This window comes from Ambystoma mexicanum, chromosome 10, assembly GCF_040938575.1.
Source record: "Ambystoma mexicanum isolate Mex_15411 chromosome 10, UKY_AmexF1_1, whole genome shotgun sequence".
In the NCBI taxonomy this organism is placed as follows: domain Eukaryota; kingdom Metazoa; phylum Chordata; class Amphibia; order Caudata; family Ambystomatidae; genus Ambystoma; species Ambystoma mexicanum.
Window position 1 is genome coordinate 631,192,857 of NC_090932.1, and position 12,576 is coordinate 631,205,432.

Genomic DNA, 12,576 nt, shown 5'->3' on the forward strand with positions numbered 1-12,576 from the left:
CCAGAGAGAACCACAAACCAGACCATTGTGAGCAGAACCGGTGCTTGACAGACCCAGAGAGCAGAGCTGACCCAGATAGCCGGGACTTCAGAACCACCCGCCAGAAGTCCCGTCCAACCTGACCAGACCTTGACGGCTTATTTCAAAAATATAGTGTGAGTACTCACTGTGCAAAACCAATCTCTTAGTTTAAAATAATCTAATCCAAACTATCTTAGCCTATTAGAACTGCCTCCTAGAATCGTGTCATTCTGTCATCTTTAAAACTGAAAACTGTCATCTGTCATTCTGAGCTTTAAAATTTCAAATCCGAAAAACTACCTTGACTAAATCGGCCGTATCTCCAGAACCGTTTGTGCTAGGAGCGAGTTTTAACTGTCATCTTAAAGCTAAGATTCTAGGCTTTCCAACAAACCTAGAAGCGACTCCTTATAGGGCCTCCGTAATTACGCTCGACGCACGCGATTAAATTTGCCACGATTTGACATTTTGCACAATTTCAGCCACGTGTAAAAATCAGCAGCTCCTGGCTTTCCTTTGCTAAAATTTGTTTTAACCTGCTAGTTACTCATAGAGCATTGCTAAAGTGAGCCTGAACTAATATAAACTAGATATCTCCCACCCTGAACCTCTAGAGGGAATTAAAAGCATTTTTAGCACATTTCTCACTTCATTGTCATCACATTCAAAGCATTTTGGGCCTGTGTTTCAAACTTCTACCTGTTTTCCTCTAAGCTTGCTGGTGGGCATTGCATAAAGGGGGGGGGGGGTGAATTGTCAAGGAAAAGTGATTACATTGTCTTTTGTTGACGCCATATCAAGTTATTTTCTGTACTGCATTTCATTCATCATTGCGTTTCCTTGAACCATATAAAGCATTCTTTCCCACCTTATTCTTCTGTTCCTATTCATAAGTAACCAAGAACTGTGCTACTGTAGGATAACCTCTTGCTGATTACTGCTCAGATTCACAACTGTGCTATCCATTATCAATGTATTTATAAGAAGTGTGATATATATATATATTGTTTAATTTTTCAAATAAACCTTTTAGATTTGCAAAACAAGCCTACTTCTTGGCTCAGTGGGGTCAAGGGGGATTCTAAGAGAGGGGTGTTATACAAGGGTTCATCATCCAGATTATAACTTGCCATACAAATACATAAATAAGGGCTTCCCTTGGGCATCCCAGACAAGGCACTGACTTAGTGGGATTGCTTGATTGGAGTCACTTACAAGATATGTTTCATCAGTGGGCTAATGTACTTTAGGGGGTGTTTAGATTTTTGAATAGGTGTTAGCCAATGGGGATTGTGGGATTATGTTGCTTCTGATATGTTTAATTTCGTGGTTTTTTGTTCTACAAGATGTATTTTGACATGGGCCTGCTGGGCTTGGGTCCAGTTTGCAGCGTTACAAGACTGACTGACACTCGCAGCCATATTTGCATGTAATAAAATGTTGTTCTTCTTGCAAACGGGGCACTTTTATTAATCCCCTTAGAGTTGTTTTTGCCGATTGGATTTTGGGCCTACCTTACAAATTTGGTGACCCCAATGTGATTCTGTATCCTCCGTGAGCCTAGGGGTTTCCCCACCATGCATCCTGGATTGCGCTGCCCACCTAGAGTGACCAGTCCATGTGCACACTGCGAGGAGCTCTGCAGGCACCGTTTTGCCAGAAGGCCTGTCTGATCCTTGGAGCGGGTTGCTGTGCCCAGCTGTGCAGGCAATTGGAGGGGGACACCACATTGGAGGAGTTTGGAAGAACGCTTAGAACATGAGTGTACTCTTGCAGGAAAAACAAAGGGTGTTGATAATTTTAGTTTGGATGTGTATGAGAGTGTGAAAAGAGCAAAGGAGAATCTCCTCTGAGAGGAAGGAAGACCACGTGGTGATACATACGTTTTTTGGTAGTGAAGAGGTGGATCTCTTCCATTGTGGGGAAAGATGACATCATAGTAGAATAGTAGTGATAAATGAGAAATGGGATATCTCCTCCTAGACTAGGAAAGACAGAGCTGTAAGTAAAGTGACGGTTCAGTATATAGAGGACCCGGTATTCCTCCATCCAGTATTGAAGGGGGAGTGAGGAGGGTTGAGTTCCCTCGTCTCGAGAGAAAGATGACAATGGAAGGGTTTACACCATTGTGTAAATAAGTGTGTTTTTAATAATGACTTTGTTAACATTTGTACATAAAAAAAGTAGGAGCAATGGTTTCCCAATGTGTGGATAGGGGTTGCGACATGGTGAGTGTGTGAAAAAGGAATGGGTTAAGGAGGACTGGTTTGGATTATAGTTGTGAAAAGAGGGAGTGTTTTTGTTGAAGCAGTGGGAAGTTTTTGGAGTAAGACGCTGTTGGACTGGTGATCGTTAAACTTTAAGATAATGATGGTGTTGAGGAGGCTTCCGAGTACTCCGTTACAACATATGTGTGTGGCGCTGCCGCAGAACAGGGATAAAATAATGAAGTATCATTGCAAATGGCTTTCAGGGGACCACAGGAAGGATGTTTAAATGTTGGCCCGAGGAGGGCACGAAAGACAAAGCGGTCCTCACACATATGTACACAAATGTGTCCTCCAAATACAAAGGAAAAAAATTAAAAAGCAGGCAGAGTATACTTGAAATGTGGCAAATGTTTGAAGTTTTAGAGAATTCCCCTGACAATAGGATGGCAAGAATAAAGCCAGTGCACAAACACCCCCCCACCGCCCCACCTCCTTATAGGTTCTTCCTTCTACAGCTCATCGCGGTATACACCAAGTCCTAGTATTTGCCCCCCACCAAGCATAGACAAGAAACACAAGTAGGATGTGTCAATACAACACAAGACCCATTGATTATGGAAGTAGAGAATAAGGCATAGAGAGAATTAGTATCACTGCTGAAGAAAACAGAGGAAGAGCTAGTGCGAGCAACGAAGGGGCAAAGGGAGAGGCAGAGCGTGGCAATAGGCACAGGTCAGTGGAGGGCGGGAGAGATGCTTTTAAAAATAGATAGCAGGGTCATCAGAGACATCTATGCAGTGACAAGTGAGGAACACCAACATTCAGGTGGAGAATCAGAGGTTTAACTGCAGGGGGGCACACATGCCCACAATATAGATTATTCCTCTGGAGATATAGACAGAGATGAGGAACAGGTGGAAGATCAAGGAACATGAAACAGGGCAGGGACACCAGGGGCCCGATGCTTAGCATACATCAAGGACGAATGGCCCTAGCAAAATGCAAGAAGGGAGGGAGAGTGCCACAGATGACAAAGCCTTGGGCACAGTTGCTGTTGTTGTACAAGGGATTAGGGAGAGCACACTATGTGGTCTAGCCACACATGGATCAGAACAAATTAATGAAGGCATGCTCACAGCGGGGGCGGTAAGTCAATATTGTGAGGGGTCAGTAATGTGAGACTCTCAACTGTATTGAGTTTTCGTAGGATTTGCCATTTTATTAAACACACAAATATAACAAAAGTCTTAACTATACCCACTCTACCAGGGGTTTCCCTACCTATTCTACAATTTATGGAAAAACCTCCTAGCATTCAAAAAAACGAACCCTCCAATAAACAACATAAACATTCAAAGCAACATAAATACATCATAAATAAAAGGTTACCAAGCACCCAGTGTCTGGGATGGCTTCTTGTGTTCCTGGGCAGATCCTGCTCCCCCAGAAATGTCTCAAAGTCAATTACCTCCAAGGAACAAAGAAAGTCACAACTGAAGTCTTGAAAAGTTCCAAAGAAACAAAATTTCACACAGATAAAATCCACTGGCAAAAGTCTCTTCTTTGCTTGGCGATAATATTCATCCTTTACAGTTCCACAAAGAAAATAACAGCATAAATGGAGATTCCTTGATGATATCCTTCCAATAAAGAAAAAAGGAAGTTGGAGATAAAAATACTTCTTCAATTTTGACAACTTCTCAGCTTTCAATTTCTGCTGCAACTTATATGTATAGTTTGTCAGAATGCTTTCTTTTAAGGTTTTCCCCTCTCTCAGCAACTTACTTCTGCGATAGAACTGTGGGAGCATAATCCCTTGCCCTACAGTTAGTTTCAGCTTCTACTTCTTCCAGCCCTTAACGTTCTGACAATATATTAACAAGCACAGTCCTGCTACTACTACAACAACTTCTGTGATTAGTTTATTTGCTGCTACAACTGAAACTTCAATGATTGACAATTTCTACAATACATCTTCAACCTCCACAGCTTGGCAAGGTACTCTTCTTTCTATGCCGTAAGAAAGGGAAGCCGCTTTGCCTTTTACTTTACTTTACTTTATTGCATTTGTACTGCGCAGCAATGAACCCGTGGGCATGATGGCGCGGACGAGACTAGACAACAAGAAACATATAAGCACAGAAAGAGCTAGGGGAGAGAACCGAGGAATCAACTGGGCTTTATTCAAAGAGCCATGTTTTTAACTTTCTTTTGAAGGCCTCAAGAGTCGGTTCCAATCTAAGGTCCAGGGGAAGGCGATTCCAGGCAGTAGGGGTTGCTGTGGCAAATGCACCCCTTTCCACTTTCAAAGATTTGCTTTTAGGGATTAAGAGCATATTAGTATCCTGAGACCTGAGAACTCGAGGAGAACACTTAGGCAGAATGAGTTTGTTGATGTAATGGGGCATAATGCCCAGGAGGCTCTTGAATGTTAGGAGCATAAGACGATACTGGATTCTAGCCTCTACATGTAGCCAGTGTAACGCTCTTCTTGCTTGTGTAACATGGTCCCGCCTGGAGAGGCCTGTGACTACCCTCACAGCACCATTTTGGATAACTTGCAGTTGATTAATCTCCCTTTTGCTGATACCAGTCAGCAGACTGCAGCAGTAATCCATGTTTGTGCCTACTATGGCTCTCGCCAGTGTTTCGGCGTTGGCCTGAGAAATCATGGGTCTAAGGTGAGTGAAGAGTTTAAGATAGTAAGCTGCCCCTGATACAACACTTCCCACATGAGCATTCATAGAGAGGTGTTGATCAAGAAACACCCCTAACGACTTAACTTTTTTAAGTGTGTCTAGTTTGACTTCGCCAAGCTGAATTTTGCTATACCTGGGGTCAAGTTTTAAGATCCGATTAGGGGATCCCACAACCATGAGCTCCGTTTTAGTTCTGTTAAGCGCCAGTCCATTTTGCACCATCCAATTCTCGATACAGGTGTAGACTTTGTTTATGCGCTCTTCATCTTGTGTGTGGTCTCCCGTAAGGGGAATGATACATTGGGTATCATCTGCAAAATTAGTGAACCCGATATTTTCATGCACCAACATAGAGAAAAAGGGGACAGTAAAGATGTTATAAAAACAGGGCGAAAGACTTGCTCCTTGTGGGACTCCATACTCAATCGGGATTGTGTCTGCTTCAGCTAAGTCTGAGCATACACAACTGACCCTGTTTTTGAGAAAAGAAGCCACCCACTGAGAGGCTTTGGTGAAAAAAGCTGCCACTTGTTCGAGCCTGGTAACCAACAACGTGTGGTCAACCAGGTCGGAAGCGGCTGAAAGGTCCAGCAACATGAGCATAGTGGATACTCCCTTATCTATGTTGAAAAGCAACCTGAATTTTAGTTCCAAGAGGGCCGTTTCAGTGCTATGACCCGCTCTGAAGCCTGATTGCCGACAGTTAAGAAATGGGTGGCTTTCTATGTGTTTGGCTATTTGTATATAGGCAACTCGGTCCAGGATCTTCATCAAGAAGGCTGAGTTGCTAATAGGCCTATAGTTAAAGGCGTCATCTTTGGCGAGGCCTGATTTTTTGAGCAATGGAGTGACCCAGGAGCATTTCAGTTCGTCTGGTACGGCACTCTCTTTAAAGGAGGCATTAACGAATTGCAGGATGGCTTCTAACAAAAAAGGGGGACATGCTTTAATTATAATAGCTGAGAAGGGGTCACCCCTGCAACTGATTGTTTTCAGATGTTTAAACACCTCTGTCAACTCTTCCAGCGTAATTGCTGAGAAGGAAAATTCTGGAATTAGTGGGCTTCTAATGTGCTCCTGAGGTTCTGGTGTGTTACCTTCATTTCGGGTGTTTGCCTTTTTTAGGCTGATGTTGGCTTTGATTCCCTGTAGTTTCGAGGTCATGGCATCCTGGATAGCCTGAAACCATTTCTTGTCTTTAATGGCTTTATTGACACCGAGGGCAGGCGTCGATTCCTGCTCCTTGAGAATTTTGAACAGTTCCTTGGCCTCTGATCGTGCTTCCGTGATCCTGTTGTTAAAGAAATTCCTCTTTGCATCTAGGATGGCCGCTTTACTCAATCATGCTGCCTCTTTGTAGGCCACACGAAAGTGATCAGAATAATTAATTTTCCATTTAAAATACAGTTTACGCATAGCCACTTTTAGAGTGCGTAGCGCTGGGGTAAACCATGATTTATTGGGGGCCTGTCTTGCAGCTCCAATAAAATCTGCTTCTAGTTTCTGGACCATTTCTTCTTCTTCCTAATAGTCTTTGCCATCCAGATATAAAACCATTTTTTGTTAACAAGCACCCAACTCCCTTCACCAGCTTTGTATACACCTTTCCTTCAATGGATACCCAAACGCTGCTGTGCCACTCTTCCAGCTTTAGATGAATATTCTTGGTTAACAATACATACAACAACTTCAGAACACTGGTGTTACAGTTCTTATGTGCGCAGGAATTACTTTGATAAAGTTCCTTCTATGGACTTGGGTAGTTCTTGTTCTAGCTTCAGCTTCAACAACTTCTACAACTTGTACTTCAGCCTTTAATGTGTTGCAAGATATGGACCTTCTACTGAAAACAAAATTAAGCACACACAATTTTGTTACACTCTTGAACTGCCACTTCAAAGAGAGACACATTCACACCTTTCGGTCAGCACTCAGCCTCCAAGGTATCGGGAAACAAAGTCTGAAAGCGTGGCCCCTTTAAACAACACTTGCAACGCTATGGGAATGTCAGTTTAACTTCAGTTATACTACCGGCAGCATTCTCTGTGTTAACAGGAGCCAACCGACCACTCAGCAACAAAGTAATGCTGATGTTATGGAAAGGAAACACACAGGCATTTCACATAAGCACGTCTTACTTTACCGTGAATTAAAAGACTTCCCACTTCTACGGTTAACTTCTACTTGCTTGGATGTAATTTACAGGCAAGGTACATTTGCTGCTTAGGAGTATGGAGCTTCCATTTCCAACTACCAATAACAATGACTGTGGGCTGCTGCAGCTTCCGTCTTGGTTTATTCTTCTGCTACTACTGCAGGCAACCTTGGGATCCACCACCCTCTGCTCCACAGGTGTCTCCAACCCGGCTTCATTAACAGAGATTTTCTTACTCCCCAATTTTCCTCAGCTTGCTTCTGCACTTAGGCAATGGGAACAGCTGCAACTGCATCTCTGCATTCACAGCAATGAGGCACACCTGTAAATACTGCCTGTTGCTTCCAGTCCCTTCCAGTGCTGCTTTTATGCCCCTCAGGATGGCTAATTAGGTTCAGGTACAAGCCCTTAAAGTTAATTGCCTGACTTTGTTTAGAATCATTAGGCTTGTCTGCCTGACCTGGACTTCTGCATGCCTCTTCAGCCCTCTTCTTCTTCACAGTCCTTGAGGGATTCTGGGACTTGCAATTTGGTTTAAGAACATTTGATTAATCTAATTCTTTGAAAGGTTTTAGGATGGATTTTCTTCCCCACATTTTATTAAGAGAAGAATTATAAGTTTTAGCCCTTTTAGAGACAGAGGGGTCATAAAAGTTCACATGTTCATCGTTGAAGTGTGAATACCTTTGATATTGTGGAGGATATGGGAACCTATGTGTATAAAAGATTTGTCTCTTGGGTTGAACACGAAGTGGGGTCACTTTTCGGTTTTTACCTTTTAACCCTTAATAGGGGATTGAGATGTATCAAAATGGAAATAAGTCAATTCCTCCTCTAAGTGTGGTTGAACAGTATTCCTCTTCAAGGGGAAATACCATGTCTCACCCTGCGCAATCTAACTTCCTCCCTGGGCCTGGTCTCCACCCAGGTTAGGTATCTAGTCATTTTTTCGAAGCCCAAAGTTTCAAATGTAAATCCGGAGAATACATCTTTTCAAAAAGCCATTCTTTCAAAAAGACATTCTTCCGAAATAAATTCGAATATGGTATCTCAATGAAGGTAAGTATTAGTGCAGGGCCGGGGCCAGGGTTAGGGTTAGGGTTGGGGCTTGGGTTAGTTTAAGGGTTACATTGGGGGGGTTAAATTAGTGTTAGGGTTGGGGCTAGGGTTGGTGTTAGGGTTGGGGCTAAGGTTAGTTTAAGGGTTAGAATAGGGTTGGGGTTGGGGCTTGGGGAATGGGGGAACCCCCGCAATATACACAAAAACTTTAAAACTTAGCAAGGGCTGGCCAGTGCTGAAATTTCAGCACTGTACAGCTCCATGTAACGTTTTAAAGTTACAAAAAAAGCATTGAAATGCTACTTTTCACATGTAAAAGTGCATTTCTATTGAAACCAGTCCATGTCTATTGTTGACGGATTGGTTTTGATAGAAATGCACTTTTGCATGTTAAATATAGCTTGTCAAAGCTTTTGTTTTCAAAACTTTTGTTTCGAGGCTTTAGTGATTCGATTTTCTTTTTTTCAAAACAATCACTATAAACCCCCAGGTTATCCTCCCGCAGTACACCACTCCCAGGATTAGGATCAGAAAATGTCTGCCCTCTCCTGGTCACCTGGGAGGGGACTCTAGACAAGGTTTTAGTGGGGAGTCTGCGGGATTCTCCATAATATATGCTCTAGAAAAGCCGACAACTTTAGCTGTAGTGGACATGAAGAGTTTGTTTGCTGCATTGTTGGGGGAACATGCCAACAAAATATGGAGGAAGGCTAGGTATGCAGCGGTACCGATGAACAGTGACAATCACAATGGATTGCATTTAACAACTGTTGAGCCCACATATGGAAAGCTCTAACGTTAGCATACCCAGACACACCTGACATAAATGTGATCATGGCCCTGACCACGAAGGCAGACAAGGACCCTGTGCTGTATATCAATCAGGTTCAGGAAATGTGGTGAGTGGATACAGGGTAAGCATGGAGAAGTAGATAGCTATATTCTATTCCATGTTACATAAGGGGCTTCCCAAGTAAGTGCAGAATAATTTAGATAAGGTGGTTGATATTGAAGCGAAGGAATGGGCCGAAAATCAGGGCTATTTGGAACATCATTGTAGAAGGTGACAAGACAAGGAGAAGGAGATGGCAAAAACAAATGCAAAAGACAGAGGCATAACTGACACACTATATTAAGCATTGATGGAGCTATGATTAAGGTACCACAGATGGGCAGCCCGACCCGAGACAGGTGCCCAGGGGTACACAGACAACAATGTGGAAATGGGGAGCTTCCATAGGAGAAGGGGAGACTTTCGGAGAGGCAGAATGGGTGACTTCGGCGGGTGAGGCCTAGTTTTGGAGGACAGTGTTGGCCCTGTGATATGATGGGACATTTTGCACGAGAATGCTGAAGCAGAACACCCTATTATCAAAATCTCCACACCTACCCTAGTGGACCAGAATTTGCGCTCACTATCACCTGTCATTGGAAATGTTGCTTCCACTTACCGCATATGCCCCAGGTCCCATGCCTGCCCCATCACAACAACAGCCGTTTCAGTACCCAACAGCCACGCAGCCAATTCATAACAAAGCACTGAATGTCACACAGTCATATGCGCACCATCCACCACCGCAGACTTGTACACAACCATGGGATAATAATTACCTGCCACAAGCTGCACAGCCCTCAAAGCCCTGGAATAAAAATCCCTTGCCATGAGGTACAGTAACCCAGGGCACTGGAGCAAGCATTTTAGGGGGCACCTCTTTCCACTTCCAGGAACACGCGCCTACCCATAGGACAGCCCACAGAGAGATCCGATGTGCCCAGTTCTGTCATTAACTGTTGACCCAGAAGTAGAACCCCAGATAGGAGTGCATATAGGAAACAAAACATTTCCATTTATGGTTGGCACAGGGGCTACAAAGTCCTGTATTAGGGAAGGATGGTCTCCCTTGTCAGGTAAAATAATGGACATGCATGGATTGCCTGGGGCTTTTATGTCATTTCTTTTCACTGAAGATGTATCCATCACAGTAGGCACACATGAGGTGTCAGCTCCATTATTGTATTCAATAGATACACCAGTAGAACCATTCGGCAGGGACCTTTGAAGTAATCTAAATATGACAATTGCAGAGGTGTAGTGTGCTCAACACAAGGCATATGCTATACTAGAGCTGACACGATCACATGAGCACTTTACAGCAACAGTGCCACAAGAGGAGTGCCCTTACAAACAGATGTGTTTCTTTACGGGGTGACAGTTTTGTTGGGATGGGTGCCTTGAAAAAAATTGGAGGATGTGTGTACCCACAGCATTTCTGTTCAGGCTGGCTGTCCACCTGGAGCATGCCCCAGACACATTCATTACATTAAACTTGGCAGCAGTGATCACGAAAAAGGATAGAATAATTATTTTTAGGAACAAATGAGGAAGGCGATGAATGTTGCACATTACTTTGGACTGACCCAACACAACCACTGTGAGACGCATCTGATTAACAGGATTTTGAGGATACTGAAGACACACGAGAAATTATTTTTTAAATGTGCCTACCCTGCCAAATTATGATTCGACACAGAGAGGTAACCACACTGTGCTCATTGTCACAGCACTTCCATCACACTTACAAGAAGATATGTTGAAGGTATGCAGTAACCTAAGGACCAGTAACCCCCAAGATGTAGGCTTATGGAAGAGCATAAGAGCAGTTTGTATCAAACTGAAGCAAGGAGCAGTGTTGCCCAGAGTATGACAGTACCCCCTGTCATGAGAGGCTGGTGAGGGGATTTATGACACAGTTGTATTATTAAGGCAACAAGGCATAATACAGCAATCTGAGTCTCCATGCAACACAACCGTATATTCTGTGAAGAAAGCAAAGGGTTCAAGTTTGAGGATGATTCAGGACCTCTGCCATTTAAAATACATTGTAGAGGCAGAATTCCCAGTGGTACCTAATCCGGCCATGATTATTTGCAATATACCCACTGAAGCGATACACTTTACTCTCATTGATCTAAACAAGGCATTTTTTCTCCATTCCACTACACCCATATTCACTGTATCTCATAGCGTTTACTTACCAGAGACAGAGATACCAGCAAACAAGATTGCCTCAGGGGTATTGTGAGTCCCTGAGTATGTTCAATGGAGTACAACAAATGGATTTAGGTAACATAAAGGTGCCGAGCACAATCATTCACTATGCAGTCAACCTTTTGGTCTGTAATCCTACAGAAGAACAGTGTAGGGCGGATTCAGTGACACTTCTAACATTACTTACAGAAAAGGGGTACAAAGCAAATAAAAACAAAATGCAGTATTGACAGAAAGAGGTGCTATACCTAGGCCAGGTAATATCATCAGCAGGAAGGAGAGTAACTCCAGAAAGAGCAGCGTCAGTAACACACTGCAGCCAACCACAGTAAAGCTGATGCAACAGTTCTTAGGGCTCTGTAATTATTGCATTCAAGTATTTTTGATTATTCCAGTTAAACCAAGCCCATTGTTGCTAGGACTAAAAGAAGTGCAGAAAGCCAAGGGGACGATCACCTGGACAGGAGAAATGATCACATGTTTTCTGGAACTCCAAAAAATGTGATCAGCGATGCCCCAGTGTTAGCAGGACCAAATTATGCAAAACCTTTTTCCTGTTCTCATACTCCAACGGCCAAGTAATGCTGGCCATCCTCACACAGCAGACATCCCTTCGACACCAACTCTGGGCCTACTACAGGGGGCTTTTAGATCCAGTAATACTGGGTCATTTCCCATGCGAGAAGCACTAGCAGCAGATTTTGCAATCCAAAAATCCTCTACAATCATGATGGGATGCCCAATGACATTATGTGTGGAATTTGCAGTGTTTCCATTTTAGACAGATCCAAATCCAAGCTCACCACAACGAGAGCAATCGGGATACAATGGCATACTCTCCAACTCATCCATTCACATTGTCAGATGTCACACAGTGAACCCAGCTACCTTCATTACAGTGCACCCGTCTGTGTAACATACAAAGGTCCTGAAGATCACACAATTAAGGTCAGAGAGGACATACCTGAGGAGGGGGAAGTGCTCTTTGCTGATGGCTTATCGACGTTTGATCAGGTAATGGGACATAGACACACAGATTCTGCAGTGGTTAGCCTTGTAGATGGGGAATAGGAGGTTATGATAAAGAAGAGATTGCCCACACATTATTGTGCACATGCAGCAGAACACATAACACTCATAGAATCATTGGAAATGTCAAAACGTACTTTAGTTATGATCTATTCTGACTCAGCATATGTCACGTCTACTGTGCATTCCAGAATGTCCAGGTGGCACAGGAGAGGGTTGAAAAAATCAGATGGAGCACCCGTGCAACATGTAGCATTATTAGCAAGATTAATGTATGCACGGATGCTACCCTCAGTGGCTACTGTGATAAAATGCAGAGCCCACACAAACAATACAGACCCAATTTCTTTTTGT